The following is an 18,684-nucleotide window of genomic DNA, read 5'->3' on the forward strand; positions in this document are numbered from 1 at the left end:
TGAGGGTTTCAGCAGCGAATGCGGTGAGGTAGCGGAGGAGACGGGCGATGTTACGTAGGTGGAAGTAGGCGGTCTTGGCGATGGAGCGGATATGGGGTTGGAAGCTCATCTAAGAGTCAAATAGAACATGAAGGTTGCGAACGGTCTGATTCAGCCTGAAACTGTGGCCAGGGAGAGGGACAGAGTTGATGGCTAGGGAACGGAGTTTGTGGCGGGAACCGAAGACAATGGCTTCGGTCTTGCTAATATTTAGGCTCAATACTAGTTGCTTTGCTTTTTGTGGTATATGGTAACAATTTGGACTTAAACGTAGGGGTCATGATTAAGAAATTTGCGGATGACATAAAGATAGGCCGTGTGGTTGATAGTGAGGAGGAAAGCTGTAGACTGCAGAAAGATATCAATGGACTGGTCAGATGGGCAGAAAAGTGGCAAATGGAGTTCAACCTGGAGAAGTGTGAGGTCAAGCATTTGGGGAGAGCAAACAAGGCAAGGGATTACACAATAAATGGGAGGATACTGACAGGTGTAGACGAAGTGAGGGACCTTGGAGTGCATGTCCACAGATCCCTGAAGGTAGCGGGACAGGTAGATAAGGTGTTAAGAAGGCATATGGAACGCTTTCCTTTATTAGCTGAGGCATACATTATACATTATAAAAGCAGGGATGTTATGCTGGAACTGTATAAAACATTAGTTCGGCCACAGCTTGAGTACTGCGCACAGTTCTGGTTACCACATTACAGGAAGGATGTAATTGCACGACAGAGGGTGCAGAGGAGATTTACGAGGATTTTGCCAGGACTGGAGAATTTTAGCTATGATGACAGATTGGATAGGCTGGGATTGTTTTCCTTGGAACAGAGGAGGCTGAGGGGTGATTTGATTGAGGTATACAAAATTATGAGAGGCCTAGATAAAGTGGCTAGGAAGGACCTATTTCCCTTACGGGAGGGGTCAATAACCAGGGGGCATCGATTTAAAATGATTGGTAGAAGGATTAGAGCAGAAATGAGGAAACAAATTTTCACCCGGAGGGTGGTGGGAGTTTGGAACTCACTGCCTGAGAGGGTGGTAGAGGCAGAAACCCTCAACTCATTTAAAAAATACCTGGATGTGCACCTGAAGAGCTGTGACCTGCAGGGCTACGGACCAAATGTGGGAAAGTGGGATTAGGCTGGGTGGCTCGTTCCTCATCCGGTGCGGGCACGATGGGCTGAATGGCCTCCTTCTATGCGTAAATTTTCTATGATTCTATGATTCCATTTAGTTGGAGGAAATTTTTGCTCATCTGGATGTTGGACAAGCAACGTGACAAATCAAAGGCAGTGGGGGGGCGTAGAGCGAGGTGGTGGTGTGGTAGAGCTGGTTGTTGTCAACGTACATGTGGAACCAGACATGTTTTCGGATGATGTTGCTGCGAGGCAGCATGTAGATGAGAAATAGGAGGGGGACAAGGATAGATCCTTGGGGGACTCCAGAGGTAACGGTGTGCGAGTGTGAGGAGAAGCCATAGCAGGTGATTCTCTGGCAATGACTGGATAGATAGGAATGGAATCAGGCAAGGGCAGTTGAACCCAGATGGCCGATGGAGGAGAGGCGTTAAGAACATAAGAACATAAGAAATTGGAGCAGGAGTAGGCCAATCGGCCCCTCGAGCCTGCTCCGCCATTCAATAAGATCATGGCTGATCTGATCCCAACCACAAATCTAAAGAACACAAGAAGTCGGAGCAGGACCCGGCCACATAGCCCCTGGGCCCTCTCCGCCACCCACAGGGCATTGACCGATCCGAACTCAGCTTCATGTCCAATTTCCTGCCCGCTCCCCATAACCCCTAATTCCCTTTACTTCTAGGAAACTGTCTATTTCTGTTTTAAATTTATCTAATGATGTAGCTTCCACAGCTTCCTGGGGCAGCAAATTCCACAGACCTACCACCCTCTGAGTGAAGAAGTTTCTCCTCATCTCAGTTTTGAAAGAGCAGCCCCTTATTCTAAGATTATGCCCCCTAGTTCTAGTTTCACCCATCTTTGGGAACATCCTTACTGCATCCACCCGATCAAGACCCTTCACAATCTTATATGTTTCAATAAGATCGCCTCTCATTCTTCTGAACTCCAATGAGTAGAGTCCCAATCTACTCAACCTCTCCTCATATGTCCGCCCCCTCATCCCCGGGATTAACCGAGTGAACCTTCTTTGTACTGCCTCGAGAGCAAGTATGTCTTTTCTTAAGTATGGAGACCAAAACTGTATGCAGTATTCCAGGTGCGGTCTCACCAATACCTTATATAACTGCAGCAATACCTCCTTGTTTTTATATTCTATCCCCCGAGCAATAAAAGCCAACATTCCGTTGGCTTTCTTGATCACCTGCTGCACCTGCATACCAACTTTTTGATTTTCTTGCACTAGGACCCCCAGATCCCTTTGTACTGCAGTACTTTCCAGTCTCTCGCCATTAAGAAAATAACTTGCTCTCTGATTTTTCCTGCCAAAGTGCATAACCTCACATTTTCCAATATTATATTGCATCTGCCAAATCTCCGCCCACTCACCCAGCCTGTCTATATCCCCTTGCAGGTTTTTTATGTCCTCCTCACTCTCTACTTTCCCTCCCATCTTTGTATCATCTGCAAATTTTGATATGTTGCACTCGGTCCCCTCCTCCAAATCGTTAATATAGATTGTAAAGAGTTGGGGACCCAGCACCGACCCCTGTGGAACACCACTGGTTACTGGTTGCCAGTCCGAAAATGAACCATTTATCCCAACTCTCTGCTTCCTGTTTGATAACCAATCCTCCACCCATGCCAGAATATTACCCCCAATCCCGTGATTTTTTATCTTAAGTAATAATCTTTTATGTGGCACCTTGTCGAATGCCTTCTGGAAGTCTAAATACACTACGTCCACTGGTTCCCCTTTATCCACCCTATACGTTATATCCTCGAAGAACTCAAGCAAATTTGTCAGACATGACTTCCCCTTCATAAAGCCATGCTGACTTTGTCTTATTAAATTATGCTTATCTAAATGTTCCGTTACTGTCTCCTTAATAATAGACTCCAAAATTTTACCCACCACAGATGTTAAGCTAACTGGCCTATAATTTCCAGCCTTCTGCCTACTACCCTTTTTAAATAACGGTGTTACATTAGCAGTTTTCCAATCTGCCGGGACCTCTCCTGAGTCCAGGGAATTTTGGAAAACTATCACCAAAGCATCCACAATCCCTACTGCCACTTCCCTCAAGACCCTAGGATGGAAGCCATCAGGTCCAGGGGATTTATCCGCCTTGAGTCCCATTATTTTACTGAGTACCATCTCTTGAGTGATTTTAATCGTATTTAGCTCCTCCCCCCCGAGAGTCCCCTGTTTGTCCAGTGTTGGGATATTCTTAGTGTCCTCTACTGTAAAGACTGAAACAAAATATTTGTTCAGCATTTTTGCCATCTCCATGTTTCCCACCATTAATTTCCCGGTCTCATCCTCTAAGGGACCTATGTTTGCCTTAGCCACCCTTTTTCTTTTTATATAACTATAGAAACTCTTGCTATCTGTTTTTATATTTTTTGCTAATTTCTTTTCATAATCTAACTTCCCTTTCTTAATCAATCCTTTAGTTACTTTTTGCTGTCTTTTGAAGAATTCCCAATCTTCTATCCTCCCACTAAGTTTGGCTACCTTATATGTCCTTGTTTTTAGTCGGATACTATCCTTGATTTCTTTACTTAGCCACGGGTGGCTGTCATTTCTTTTACACCCTTTTTTCCTCAGTGGAATATATTTATTTTGAAAGTTGTAAAATAACTCCCTAAATGAACACCACTGCTCATGTACCGTCTTACCCTTTAATCTATTTTCCCAGTCCACTTTAATCAATTCCGCTCTCATACCATCATAGTCTCCTTTATTCAAGCTCAGTACGCTTGTTTGAGAATCAACCTTCTCACCCTCTAATTGGATATGGAATTCAACCATGTTGTGGTCGCTCGTTCCAAGGGGATCCTTAACTAGGACATTATTAATTAATCCTGACTCATTACACAGGACCAGGTCCAAGGTTGCCTGCCCCCTTGTAGGATCAGTTACATACTGCTCAAGAAATCCATCCCTGATGCACTCAATGAACTCGTCCTCAAGGCTGCTCTGCCCAATTTGATTTGTCCAGTTAATATGATAATTAAAATCCCCCATAATTATGGCTGTTCCCTTATTACATGCCCCGACTATCTCCTGATTAATACTTCTTCCAGCAGAGTTGCAACTATTAGGAGGCCTATATACTACGCCCACTAATGTTTTTTTTCCCTTATTATTCCTTATCTCCACCCAAACTGTTTCATTATCTTGATGCTTTGTCCCAATATCATTTCTCTGTATTACAGTGATTCCTTCCTTTATTAACATAGCCACCCCACCTCCCCTTCCTTCCTGCCTGTCCTTCCTGATTGTTAAATACCCTGGCATATTTAATTCCCAGTCGTTGTCACCCTGCAGCCATGTTTCTGTAATGGCCACAAGATCATACCCATACGTAGTTATTTGTGCCGTTAACTCGTCCATTTTATTACGAATGCTACGTGCATTCAGATAAAGAACTTTCAAATCTGTTTTGTGACGCTTAGTTCCTGCTTTTTCCTTTTTTAACACTTTACCTATTACTCCATACCTTCTGTCCCTTCCTGTTACGCTTTCCTCTCTCTCCCTGCTCAGGTTCCCAACCCCCTGCCACTTTAGTTTAAACCCTCCCCAACAGCACTAGCAAACACTCCTCCTAGGACAGCGGTCCCGGCCCTGCCCAGGTGCAGACCGTCCGGTTTGTACTGGTCCCACCTCCCCCAGAACCGTTTCCAGTGTCCCAGGAATTTGAATCCCTCCCCCTTGCACCATTCCTCTAGCCACGTATTCATTTGAAATATCCTCCTATTTCTACTCTGACTAGCACGTGGCACTGGCAGCAATCCTGAGATTACTACCTTTGAGGTCCTATTTTTTAATTTACCTCCTAACTCCCTATATTCTGCTTTTAGGACCTCATCCCCTTTTTTACCTATATCGTTGGTGCCTATGTGCACCACGACAGCTGGCTGTTCGCCCTCCCCCTCCAAAATGTTCTGTAGCCGCTCCGAGACATCCTTGATCCTTGCACCAGGGAGGCAACACACCATCCTGGAGTCTCGGTTGCGGCCGCAGAAACGCCTGTCTATTCCCCTTACAATTGAGTCCCCTATCACTATAGCTCTGCCACTCTTTTTCCTCCCAGCCTGTGCAGCAGAGCTACCCGTGGTGCCAGGAAGTTGGCTGCTGCTGCCTTCCCCTGATAAGTCATCCCCCCCAACAGCATCCAAAGTGGCATATCTGTTTGAGAGGGGGATGGCCACAGGGGACCCCTGCACTACCTGCCTGCATCTCTTACTCTTCCTGGTGGTCACCCATTCACTTCCTGCCTGTATACCCTTTACCTGCGGTGTGACCAACTCGCTAAACGTGCTATCCACGAGTTTCTCTGCATCGCGGATGCTCCACAGTGAGTCCACCCGCAGCTCCAGCTCCGAGATACGATCGGTCAGTAGCTGCAGGTGGACACACTTCCCGCACACATGGTCGGCAGGGACACTGGTAGTGTCCATGACTTCCCACATCTTGCAGGAGGAGCATATCACGGGTGCGAGGTCTGCTGCCATGACTTGCCTTAGCTGAGTTGCCCCTTTTAAATTACGTTGGAGGAGGATGGTGTGGTCAACCGTGTCAAAGGCTGCAGACAGTTCGAGAAAGATGAGGTGGGATAGTTTACTACAGTTACAGCCACATGGGATGTCATATGTGACTTTGATAAGGGCCATTTCAGTGCTGTTGCAGGGGCGGAAACCTCATGTAAAGTTGGAAATGTAGTAAACAGTGAGGAGGATAGCTGCAGACTGCAGGAGGACATAAACAGACTGGTGAAATGGGAAGACACATGGGATATGAAATTGAACGCAGAGAAGTGTGAAGTGATGCATTTTGGAAGGAAGAATGAGAAGAGGTAATATAAAGTAAATGTACAATTTTAAAGCGGGTGCAGGAACAGAGAGATCTGTGGCTTCAAATACACAAATCTTTGAAGGTGGCAGGAAAAGTTGATAAAGTTGTTGTAGAAGCATACGGGATCCTGGGCTTTATAAATAGAGACAAAGAAGTTATGCTAAACCTTTATAAATAACTGGTTAGGCCTCAGCTGGATTATTGTATCCAATTGTGGGCACCACAGTTTCGGAGGGATGTCAAGGCCTTGGAGAGGGAGCATTGATTTACTAGAATAGTACCAGGGATAAGGAACTTCAGTCGTGTTGAGAGAACAGAGAAGGTTAAGAGGGGATTTAATAGAGGTGTTCAAAATTATGAAGGGTTTTGTTCGAGTCGGGGACCTGGAGAAGAGATCAGGGTGCCGGGGAGCACATACAGAGAATAAGCATACGACGTAAACTTGTACCCAAGTAAGAATTGTACATAAATAAAAACAGAAAATGCTGGAAATATTCAACAAGTCAGGGTGCATCTGTGGAGAAAGAAAGGGAGTTAACGTTTCAGGACAATGACCCTTCGTCAGAACTGGAAGAAGCTGAAGATTAAACAGTTTTTAAGCAAGTACAGAGCCAGGGAAAGTGGGGGGGAGCGGGGTGGGAGAGGAGGAAAGAACAAAAGGGAAGGTCTCTGATAAGGTGGAGGGCAGGAGTGATTAAATGACAAAGGGATGATGATGCAAGACAAGGAGGGTGGTAATGGGACAAGTAAAGAAACAAAGATGGGTCTCGAGGAGCTGTAAATGGAAACATCAGAACCATGACCAGCACTTGCTGTCCAAAAAAATGGGAGCAGTGGTTATGGTCTGAAATTATTGAAATCAGTGTTGAGTCCAGAAGGTTGTAAAGTGCCTAAACGAAAGATGAGGTGCTGTTCCTCGAGCTTAGGTTGAGCTTCAATGGAACAGTGTAAGAGGCCGAGGACAGAGAGGTCAGAGTGGGAGTGGGACGGGGAATTAAAATGGCAAGCGACCAGCAGGTCAGGGTCACACTTGCAGACTGAGCGGAGGTGTTTAGCAAAGCGATCACCCAGTCTGGGTTTGGTCTCCTCAATGTGGAAGAGACTATAAGACCATAAGACCATAAGAGATTGGAGCAGGAGTAGGCCATTCAACCCCTCGAGCCTGCTCCGCCATTTAATGAGATCATGGCTGATCTGATTTTTACCTCAACTCCACTTTCCCGCCCTTTCCCCATATCCCTTGCTGATCAAAAATCTGTCTAACTCAGCCTTTAATGTATTCAATGACTCAGCCTCCACAGCTTTTTGGGGTAAGAATTCCAAAGATTCATGACCCTCTGGGAGAAGAAATTCCTCCTCATTTCCGTCTTAAATTGGCGACCCCTTATTCTGAGACTATGCCCCCTCGTTTTAGATTCCCCCATGAGGGGTAACATCCTCTCAGCATCTACCCTATCGAGTCCCCTCAGAATCTTGTATGTTTCAACAAGATCTCCTCTCATTCTTCTAAACTCCAATGAGTATCGACCCAACCTGTACAATCTTTCCTCATAAGACAACCCTTCCATACCCGGAATCAACCTAGTGAACCTTCTCTGAACTGCCTCCAGTGTAAGTATGTCCTTCCTTAAATAAGGGCACCAGAACTGTACGCAGTACTCCAGGTGAGACTGCAGTGTGAGCAGCGAATACAGTTTCCTGAATTGAAAGAAGGACAAGTAAATCGCTGTTTCACCTGGAAGGAGTGTTTGGGGCCCTGGGCGGTGGGAATGGAAGAGGTGAAAGGCAGGTCGTGCATCTCCTGCGCTGGCACGGGAAGGTGCCATGGGGAGGAGAGCGGGTGTTGGAAGAGTGGACCAGGGTGTCGCACAGGGAGCGATCCCTTTGGAATGCTGAAAGGAGAGGGGAGGGGAAGATGTATTTGATGGTGGGATCGCGATGGAAATGACGGAAATGGTGGAGGATGATATGTTGAACGTGGAGGCTGGTGGGGAGGAAGGTGAGTATAATTGGTCCCTATCATGGTCTGGGAGGGAGGGGAAGGGGTGAGGGCCGAAGTGCGGGGAATAGGACGGACACGGTCGAGGACCCTGTCAACTACAGTGGAGGGGATTCCTCAGTTGAGGAAAAAGGAAGATGTATCGGAAGCACTGGTGTGGAAGGTGGCATCGTCAGAACAGATGTGACAGAGACAGAGAAGCTTGGAGATGGGAATATAATCCTTACAGGAAGCGGGTTGGGAGGAAGTGTAATGAAGGTAGCTGTGGGAGTCGGTGGGCTTATAATAGATATTGGTTGACAGTCTAACCCCAGAAATGGAGATAAGGAAGTTGAGGAAGGCAAGGGAAGAGTCAGAGATGGACCATGTGAAGGCGAGGGAAGGGTGGAAATTGGAAGCATAGTTGATGAAATTTTCCAGTTCGGGGTAAAAGCATGTAGCTGCTCCGATACAGTCATCAATGTATCGGAAAAAGAGGTGAGGGAGGGGACCTGAGCAGGACTGGAACAAGGAATGTTCCACATATCCCACAAAAAGGCAGGCATAGCTAGGACCCATACGGGTTCCCACAGCGACACCTTTTATTGTACACGTCACTGTAAACCCAGCCTCCACAAAGCTCAGAGCTCATTTACATACCCATAATGTTCTACATAGTACTTTGCAAAAAGGCAAAATAAACTTCAGGTTTGACTGTAGCTTTCACGGAGATTGAAGATTGTCATTACTTTTCCACTTGCTGTGTTGATCTGTGGTAATATGTTTTCTCTGGATCTTAGTTCTAGCGTCTTAGTACAATGTTAAAGAGGTATGTCATCGCTTAGGAGCAATGATCTGAGGTTGAGTCCTTACATTACTCTGTTTTCTCTTCAGATCGTATAAATCTTTCGCCTTTTGCTAAAGATTTCCGTGGAGAGGAGTGTTTGGAGTTTTAAATAATTTTTTGATGCCTTGCTTTTGTAGGGCTGAGTTATTGCTAAAAGAAAGATTTATCTTTAGTTGTGAATATGTAGCAGGTGTGCCCTGATTGTTATTGTGATGAGGTGGCCAAAGGTTCATTACTCAGGCTGGCAAGTGCTTGGGTTTTGGATAAATTCTGGAAGTGCAATATGTTATATATTTACATTTTTGGGACTAAGTCGTGCGTGTCTCAAATAATTGGCGTAGATGGGCTGGGTGGCGGCCTCCTGTGCTGTAAAACTGATTTTAGTAGGGCTGATGCACGAATGGTGGGGCAGAGGGAGAGGGGTGATTCACAGAGATTGGAGTCACAGTGCAGGATGAGATGTGAGGCTGGAGGAGTTATAAAAGTCGAGTGTGGTGATGCTGAGGTGGAGTTTGAAGATGACATTAAATTCTCATCCTCGTGTTCCATGGTCTCGCCCCCTCCCAATCACCATAACTTCCTCCAAATATACAATCCTCCGGGAACTCTGCGTTGCTCCAACTCTGGCCTTTTGCGCTCTGGAATTCTCTCCATAAACCTCTTCAACTCTCTCCTCTTTTAAGGCGCTCCTTTAAACTTACCTCTTTGACCAAGCTTTTGGTCACTTGTCCAATTGTCTCCTTCTTTGACTCGGTGTCTATTATTGTCTGTTTACGCTCCTGCGAAGCCCATAGAGACGTTTTCCTAAGTTAAAGGCACTATATAAATGTAAGTTGTTGTTGTGGTTGAATTTATTGTTTGTTAAGATATTATTTGTTTTAAAAGTGCCTGTATTTCACTCATTGTGAATGAAGATCGGAGGGACGGGAGGAAAATCGGTGGGGGCGTGGAAGAAGGTTGGGGGCCAGGAAGAATATTGATGGGGCCAAGGAGGAAGGTCGTGGGTCGGGAAGAAGGTCGGGGGCCGGGACGAAGGTCGGGGGGCCGGGAAGAAGATTGGGGAGTCAGGATGAAGATCGGAAGGTTGGAAAAGAGATCATACGGGGGGCTGGGTAAAATCCCGGAGGCCGGGAAGAACATTTGGGCGGTCAGGTAGGAGGTCAGGGGGCCGGGGAGGAGATTGGGGGGCTGGGACTTGGAGACCTGAGGCCGCTGGAGGTTGGGTGAAGAGTCTGAGGTCGGTGGGGGTCCACAATGGTGTGGGGGTGGGGCGTGGGGGTTGTCTAGTATCGGGGAGAGGGGGGCTCGTTTGATCACGGGGTTCCAGGTGAGCTTGTTGGGCTTGGATGAAGCATTCCTGCTCCTCCGGGCCCACAAACAGTGCAATAAAGGCACTCACCTCATGGATCCGGCCCTTCTCTCCTGCTTTCAGCTTACGTGTGATTCGGAAGTGATGAGAAACCCGAACAGGTAACGTTAAATTCATTTTAATGTTGTAATACATGATCTATTAAGTACCTCAAGTATCTCAATGAGGTAAAATGCCCTTTTAAGTATCGGTCTGCTGGCTTTAAGTGGCTGGCTTTAAGTGCTGGCTCTATCTAAGTCATTGATAAATACAGTGCATAGTTGAGGTCCCAACACAGATCCCAGTGGGACAACACTAGTCACATCCTGCCAATTTGAGTACCTGCCAATTTTCCCAACTCTCTGTTTCCTGCCCCTCAACCAATTTCCTAATCGGGTCAACAATTTATCCTCAATTCAACGAGCTTCAACTTTAGCTATCAGTCTCTTATGAGGGACTTTATCAAATGCCTTCTGGAAGTCCACATAAACAACATCCATAGACATTCCCCTGTCCACTACTTTAGTCACCTCTTCAAAAAATTGAATCAGGTTCGTCAGGCATGACCCACCCTTCACAAATCCATGCTGGCTCTGTCTGATCAGCTGAAATTTTTCAAGTTGTTAAATCACTCTATCCTTAATTATAGACTCTAGTAATTTCCCGACAACAGATGTTAGGCTAACTGGTCCATAATTCCTTGGTTTCCCTCTCTCACCTTTCTTAAATAGAGGAGTAACATGCAATTTTCCAATCTAAAGGAACAGTACCTGAATCAAGAGGACTTTGGAAGATTATAGTTCGGGCATCTGCAATGTTCTCACCTACTTCCTTTACAATCCTGGGATGGAAAGCACCTGGTCCTTGGGATTTGTCACTCTTTAGTGTCATTATTTTCTTCATTCCTGTCAATTTGCTTACGTTAATTATGGTGAGTCCCCATCCCTGTTTAAAAATTAGTTTCCTTGGGGTATGTGGCATGCTATCCTCTTCCTCTATTGTAAATACTGACGCAAAATAATTACTTAACATGTCCACCATTTCCTTATTTTCATTTACAATATCACCATTATCAGTTTTTGAGGGGCCCACATTGCTCTTGACCACCCTCTTTTTCCTAATATAATTGTAAAAATTCTTTGTGTTGATTTTGATATCCCTTGCAAGTTTCTTTTCATTCTCCCTTTTTGTAGCTCTTACTGTCTGTTTTGTCACCCTTTGATGTTCTTTATATCTCTCCCAGTCACCAGGATCTGTGCTTTTTTTTTCATTTTTGTATGCTTTTTCTTTTAGTTTTATGTTGTCCCTTACCTCTTTTATTGTCCATACCTTTTTTTTGGCAAGTAGAGCTCTTGCCCCTTAAGGGTATAAACTGGGGTTTTGTATCACATTAAATTCTTTTTTTAAATTTCAAAATATACCTTATTTCATGAAATTTAAGGATACACACAGTTCAATGTAAATGCGCAATTACAATTCAAAATAATACAATATGGATCATACAACCTCCGATCCCATCATTACAATTCAAAACAGAGTACATATCTTATAATACATTCTGTACAATACAAGGTGGGGTGGCCTTACACGGTGGCCTTTCCCCATACAGCCTTTGTGTAGGCCTCACCATGCTTCAGTGCATCCCGCAGCATGTACTCCTGGACCTTGGAGTGTGCCAATCGGCAACACTTGTTCTTGGGCAGCTCCTTCAGCTGGAAGACCAACAGGTTTCGGGTGGACCAAAGGGTCTCCTTCACGGAGTTGATGGTCTTCCAGCAGCAGTTGATATCTGTCTCTGTATGTGTTTCGGGGAACAACCCGTAGAACGCAGCGTCGTGTGTTACCAAGCTGTTTGGGATGAACCGGGACAGATACCAATGCATCTCACTCCACACCTTCTGCGCGAAGGGGCAATCCATGAAGACGTGGATGACGCTCTCGACCCTGCCGCAGCCTCGAGGGCGGCTCGCGCTGGCGCTGTGATTCCGTTTGTTTTGGAAAGACCACACTGGGAGGGCCCTTCTCACCACCACCCAAGCTACTGGTGCCTGTTGGTCAGTTCTGGCGACGAGACGTTCTGCCAAATGGCATCGACTGTCTGTTTGGGGAACTGCCCGATCGGATCCACGCTTGGGGTCCACATGCATGACCACTGCCGATAGTTGCTGAGGTGCGGGATTCCACATTCCTGCAAGAACAGCAGGTCCCTCTTGACCCTGGACAGGTAGTTCAGGGTCGCAGCGCATTGCGTAGTCGATTTAACACAATGCATGTTTATGGATGCAAATTTTAAAGCCATTTTAAAAATACTAAAAGGACAAACATTAAGGTCCTATAATTACATTAGTCCGGGTTCGACATTACTCTCCATTTCCATCCATTGGTCCTGATTCTGCATTTGTGTGGTGTGCACGAACTTCTGGACAGACCTAGGGCTGAGGAATGAGGCCTGTCCTCCATTGGAGGAGTGTCCGCACTCGGGGGTTGTCGACGGGGCCTCGTGGGGTGGTGCGTCTGTGAGATCCATGACCAGGTTCGGTTCCTCGGCCTTTGCCGGTTGTTCGTTCTCCGCGACTGTTGTGCTGCTCCTGGTTGCCCAGAGATGGGGGACATTGTTCTCCATGTCGCTTCGCCCTGTTGCCCGGAGTTGGGGGACTTCGCTCTCCATGTCGCTTCTCCCGGCGTCCTGGAGTTGGGGTGTGCTGGGCTCATTGCTGCTCCTGATGCCCTGGAGCTGCCAAATTCCTGGAACTGGAGCCTGCTGTCTGTGTCACTGGTTTCAGTTGTGTTTTGCCTATTCCTTTGAGGGTAGGTGGGACTCTCCCCTTTTCCTTTCTCGTCAGCTGAGGAGCAGCCACTGTCGTCCGTTGGTGGCTCTAAGCACCTGTTGCTGCTGGTTCCACCTTTGGCCGTCAGTTCCCCTGATTTCCGGGACTTCTTTTTCTTTTGCTGTGGATAAGACATAAGGAAAGGGCAAACAAAAAGGCAAAAAATGGCACAGATCCTGGCGAATGGGAAAGATACGAAGATCAACAAAGGGTCACAAAACAGATAGTAAGGGCTACAAAAAGAGAGTATGAAAAGAAACTCGCAAGGAATATCAAAACCAATACGAAGAACTTTTTCAGTTATATTAGGAACTGACCCTGACCTGCCGGTTGCTTGCCATTTTAATTCCCAGTGCTACTGCCACTCTGACCTCTCTGTCATCGGCCTCTTACACTATTCCAATGAAGCTCAACGAACAGCACCTCATCTTTCGATTAGGCACGTTACAACCTGCTGGACTCAACATTGATTTCAATGTATTTTTTTGAAATAAAAAAGAGACTACCCCCCTCCCCCACCAGCTCCTAGAGCTCTCCTCCGGCCTGTTACTATGCTCCCCTTCTCCCGACCTCTAACCCTGATCAAACATCACACCTCGCACCATTTCCCAGCCTCCTACCATGCTCTATACTCCCATTGCCCCTTGGGTGTCTAACCACTCTCTACCCTTTCTCTCCTGAAGTCTGCTACTATCCTCATGCTGTTTACCACATTTCCAAGATTTGTGTCATCTGGAAATTTTGAAATTTTGCCCCCTATACCCAAGCCCAGATAGTGAATTGTGAATGTTGGAAACATGTACGTTTGAAGTATTTTTTATATTTTGGTTTGCTTTATTTCACCCCAAAAGAATAAACGCGCCTTCATTTCTTGCTTTTGGTTATTTCCAAATAAATTCCGTAAATGAAAGTGGAATACAGATATTGAATGGATCAACAGTTAAAATTAACACCACAGATACATCAACAAGTTTAGTTTCTATGGCCAAATATAAATTTCAGTATAAACATTTGAGCACAATGAAATGGATACTAGATTTTGGAGTGGATCCCTCAATTGACTCCTTTCCATGCACGGCTCTGAGCTCTGTCTCTGCTCTCATTAAATCAATGGCTTCCTGTATGAACCAAAATACAGTTTGTTCACGAGCAGAAATTGCTGATTAAAATTTCTCATCTGAAAGTTCAAACACAGAGACAGTATAAACATATGAAGTAAACTTCGACCCAAGTAAGAATTGCACACGTCACTGTCAACCCAGCCTCCACAAAGCTCATAGCTCATTTACATACCCATAATGTTCTACATGGTACTTTGCAAAAAAGCAAAATAAACTTCAGGTTTGACCGTAGCTTTCACGGAGATTGAAGATTGTCATTACTTTTCCACTTGCTGTGTTGATCTTTGGTAATATGTTTTCTCTGGATCTCAGTGCTAGCATCTCAGTACAATGTTAAAGGGGTATGTCATCGCTTAGGAGCAAGGAGCTGAGGTTGAGTCTTTAGATTACTCTGCTTTCTCTTCAGATCGTATAAATCTTTCGCCTTTTACTAAAGATTTCCGTGGAGAGGAGCATTTGGAGTTTTTATATAATTTTTTGATGCCCTGCTTTTGTGGGGCTGATTTATTGCTGAAAGAAAGATTTATCTTTAGTTGTAGATGTGTCTTTAGGTTCATTAGTTAGGTTGCCAAGTGCTTGGGTATTGGATACTCTCTGAAATTGTAATCTGTTAAATATTTAAATTTTGGGGATTAGCTGTTGCGTGTTTCAAATAACTGGCCGAGATGGGCTGGGTGGTGGCCTCTGTGCTGTAAAACTGACTTTAGTAGGGCTCATGTGCCAGTGGTGGGGCAGAGGGAGAGGGGTGATGCACAGAGATTGGAGTCACAGTGCAGGATGAGATGTGAGGCTGGAGGAGTTATGAAAGTAGAGTGTGGTGATGCTGAGGTGGAGTTTGAAGATGACATTAAATTCTCATCCTCGTGTTCCATGGTCTTGCCCCCCTCCCTATCACCATAACTTCCTCCAAATATACAATCCTCCGGGAACTCTGCGTTGCTCCAACTCTGGCCTTTTGCGCTCTGGAATTCTCTCCATAAACCTCTTCAACTCTCTCCTCTTTTAAGGCGCTCCTTTAAACTTACCTCTTTGACCAAGCTTTTGGTCACTTGTCCGAATGTCTCCTTCTTTGACTTGGTGTCTATTATTGTCTGTTTACGCTCCTGCGAAGCCCCTCGAGACGTTTTACTAAGTTAAAGGCACTATATAAATGTAAGTTGTTGTTGTGGTTGAATTTATTGTTTCTTAAGATATTTTTTGTTTTTAAAGTGCCTGTATTTCACTCATTGTGAATGAAGATCGGAGGGACGGGAGGAAAATCGGGGGGGCCGTGGAAGAAGGTTGAGGGGCCAGGTAAGAAGGTTGGGGGCCAGGAAGAATATCGGTGGGGCCAAGGAGGAAGGTCGGGGGCTGGGAAGAAGGTCGGGGGCCGGGGGGAAGATTGGGGGGCCAGGATGAAGATCAGAAGGTTGGAACACAGATCATGCGGGGGGGCCGTGAAAAATCCCGGGGGCCGGGAAGAGCATTTGGGGGGTCAGGTAGGAGATCAGGGGGCCGGGGAGGAGATTGGGGGGCTGTGACTTGGAGACCTGAGGTCGCTGGAGGTTGGGTGAAGAGTCTGAGTTAGGTGGGGGTCCACAATGGTGTGGGGGTGGGGCGTGAGGGTTGACCAGTATCGGGGGTGGGGGGCTCGTTTGATCACGGGGTTCCAGGTGAGCTTGTTGGGCCTGGATGAAGCATTCCTGCTCCTCCGGGCCCACAAGCAGTGCAATAAAGGCACTCACCTCATGGATCCGGCCCTTCTCTCCTGCTTTCAGCTCACGTGATTCAGAAGTGATGACAAACCCGAACAGGTGAGGTTAAATTCATTTTTATGTTGTAATACATAATCTATTAAGTACCTCAAGTATCTCAATGAGGTAAAATGCCCTTTTAAGTATCGGTCTGCTGGCTTTAAGTGGGGGCGGGACTTCCTGGTGTCTGCTGGCTGCACACATCCAAGCCTGCCTGGATTAAACCCGGAAGTGGGCGAGTTCGAACCAGGATGCGGTCGTGCTCCAAAAAACTGTTATTTTAAACTCCCACCCGCCCCCAACCCACCCGTTCTTGGGGGTTAAAATTTACTCCTATATCTCTTTCCTCATAAAAAATTGCAGTTAAATTAGGTTAAAATTATATCACTATCCTAATTCGGAACATAGGAACAGGAGTCGGCCATTTAGCCCCTCGAGCCTGTTCAGCCACTCAATGAGTTCATGGCTGATCTGTGACCTAACTCCATATCCCTTAATACCTTTGGTTAACAAAAATCTATCAATCTCAGATTTAAAATTAACCATTGAGCTACATCGACTGCCACTTGCGGAAGAGAGTTCCAAACTTCTACCACCCTTTGTGTGTAGAAGTGTTTCCTAACTTCACTCCTGCAAGTCCTGGCTCTAATTTTTCGGCTCATTCCCCTAGTCTAAGACTCCCCAACCAGCGCAAATATTTTCTCTCTATCTACCCTATCAGTTCCCCTTAATATCTTGGAAATTTTGCTCAAATCAACCGTTAATCTTCTAAATTCCAGGGAATACAACCCTAGTTTGTGTAATGTCTCCTCGTAATTAAACCATTGGAGTCCAGGTATCATTCTGGTAAATCTACGCTGCACTCCGTCCAAGGCCAATATATCCTTCCTAAAGAGCGTGCCCAGAACTGAACACAGTACTCCAGGTGGTCTAACCAGGGCTTTGTATAACTGTAGCATAACTTCTACCCCCTTGTATTCTAGTCCTTTAGATATAAAGGCCAGCATTCCATTAGCCTTTTCGATTATTTTTTGGACCGGTCCATGGCATTTTAATGATCTGTGTACATGGACCCCGAAGTCTCTTTTGACCTCCACTGTGTCGAGCTGTTCATCATTTAGAAAGTGCTCTGGTCGATCTTTTCGGCCCAAAGTGGATGACCTCACACTTGCCTACATTGAAATCCATTTGCCATAGTTTTGCCCATTCAATTAATCTATTAATATCTCTTTGTAATTTTATGCTTCCATCTAGACTGATTACAATGCCGCCTAACTTTGTGTCATCGGCAAACTTGTTAATGTGGCTCTCTACCCCATCATCTAAGTCATTAATAAATACAGTGCATAGTTGAGGTCCCAACACAGATCCCAGTGGGACACCACTCGTCACATCCTGCCAATTTGAGTACCTGCCAATTTTCCCAACTCTCTGTTTCCTGCCCCTCAACCAATTTCCGAATCGGGTCAACAATTTATCCTCAATTCAACGAGCTTCAACTTTAGCTATCAGTCTCTTATGAGGGACTTTATCGAATGCCTTCTGGAAGTCCACATAAACAACATCCATAGACATTCCCCTGTCCACTACTTTAGTTACGTCTTCAAAAAATTCAATCAGGTTCGTCAGGCATGACCCACCCTTCACAAATCCATGCTGGCTCTGTCTGATCAGCTGAAATTTTTCAAGTTGTTATGTCACTCTATCCTTAATTATAGACTCTAGTAATTTCCTGACAACAGATGTTAGGCTAACTGGTCCATAATTCCTTGGTTTCCCTCTCTCACCTTTCTTAAATAGAGGAGTAACATGCAATTTTCCAATCTAAAGGAACAGTACCTGAATCAAGAGGACTTTGGAAGATTATAGTTCGGGCATCTGCAATGTTCTCACCTACTTCCTTTACAATCCTGGGATGGAAAGCACCTGGTCCTTGGGATTTGTCACTCTTTAGTGTCATTATTTTCTTCATTACTGTTAATTTGCTTACGTTAATTATGGTGAGTTCCCATCCCTGTTTAAAATTAGTTTCCTTGGGGTATGTGGCAAGCTATCCTCTTCCTCTATTGTAAATACTGACGCAAAATAATTATTTAACATGTCCATCATTTCCTTATTTTCATTTACAATATCACCATTATCAGTTTTTGAGGGGCCCACATTGCTCTTGACCACCCTCTTTTTCCTAATATAATTGTAAAAATTCTTTGTGTTGATTTTGATATCCCTTGCAAGTTTCTTTTCATTCTCCCTTTTTGTAGCTATTACTGTCTGTTTTGTCGCCCTTCGATGTTCTTTGTATCTCTCCCAGTCACCAGGATCTGTGCTATTTTTCTTCATTTTTGTATGCTTTTTCTTTTAGTTTTATGTTGTCCCTTACCTCTTTTATCGTCCATGCCTGTTTTTTTTTGCAAGTAGAGCTCTTGCCCCTTAAGGGTATAAACTGGGGTTTTGTATCACATCAAATTCTTTTTCAAATTTCAAAATATACCTTATTTCATGAAATTTAAGGATACACACCGTTCAATGTAAATGCGCAATTACAATTCAAAGTAATGCAATATGGATCATACAACCTCCGATCCCATCATTACAATTCAAAACAGAGTACATATCTTATAATACATTCTGTACAATACAAGGTGGGGTGGCCTTACACGGTGGCCTTTCCCCATACAGCCTTTGTGTAGGCCTCACCATGCTTCAGTGCATCCCGCAGCGTGTACTCCTGGACCTTGGAGTGTGCCAATCGGCAACACTTGTTCTTGGGCAGCTCCTTCAGCTGGAAGACCAACA

The 18,684-nt window shown here is 45.3% G+C and overlaps 2 non-coding genes across 2 annotated transcripts; both read left to right on the forward strand.

Moving 5' to 3' along the window:
• The first annotated feature begins 8,885 nt into the window (after positions 1-8,885).
• LOC137320292 (U5 spliceosomal RNA) lies at positions 8,886-8,999 on the forward strand. The gene has a single exon (XR_010962453.1). It is a non-coding gene; the product is annotated as a U5 spliceosomal RNA (small nuclear RNA).
• A 5,542-nt stretch (positions 9,000-14,541) lies between these two features.
• On the forward strand, positions 14,542-14,656 carry LOC137320313 (U5 spliceosomal RNA). The gene has a single exon (XR_010962472.1). It is a non-coding gene; the product is annotated as a U5 spliceosomal RNA (small nuclear RNA).
• Positions 14,657-18,684: the final 4,028 nt, after the last annotated feature.

The sequence above is a fragment of the Heptranchias perlo genome, chromosome 3 (genome assembly GCF_035084215.1).
Source record: "Heptranchias perlo isolate sHepPer1 chromosome 3, sHepPer1.hap1, whole genome shotgun sequence".
NCBI classification, from domain to species: domain Eukaryota; kingdom Metazoa; phylum Chordata; class Chondrichthyes; order Hexanchiformes; family Hexanchidae; genus Heptranchias; species Heptranchias perlo.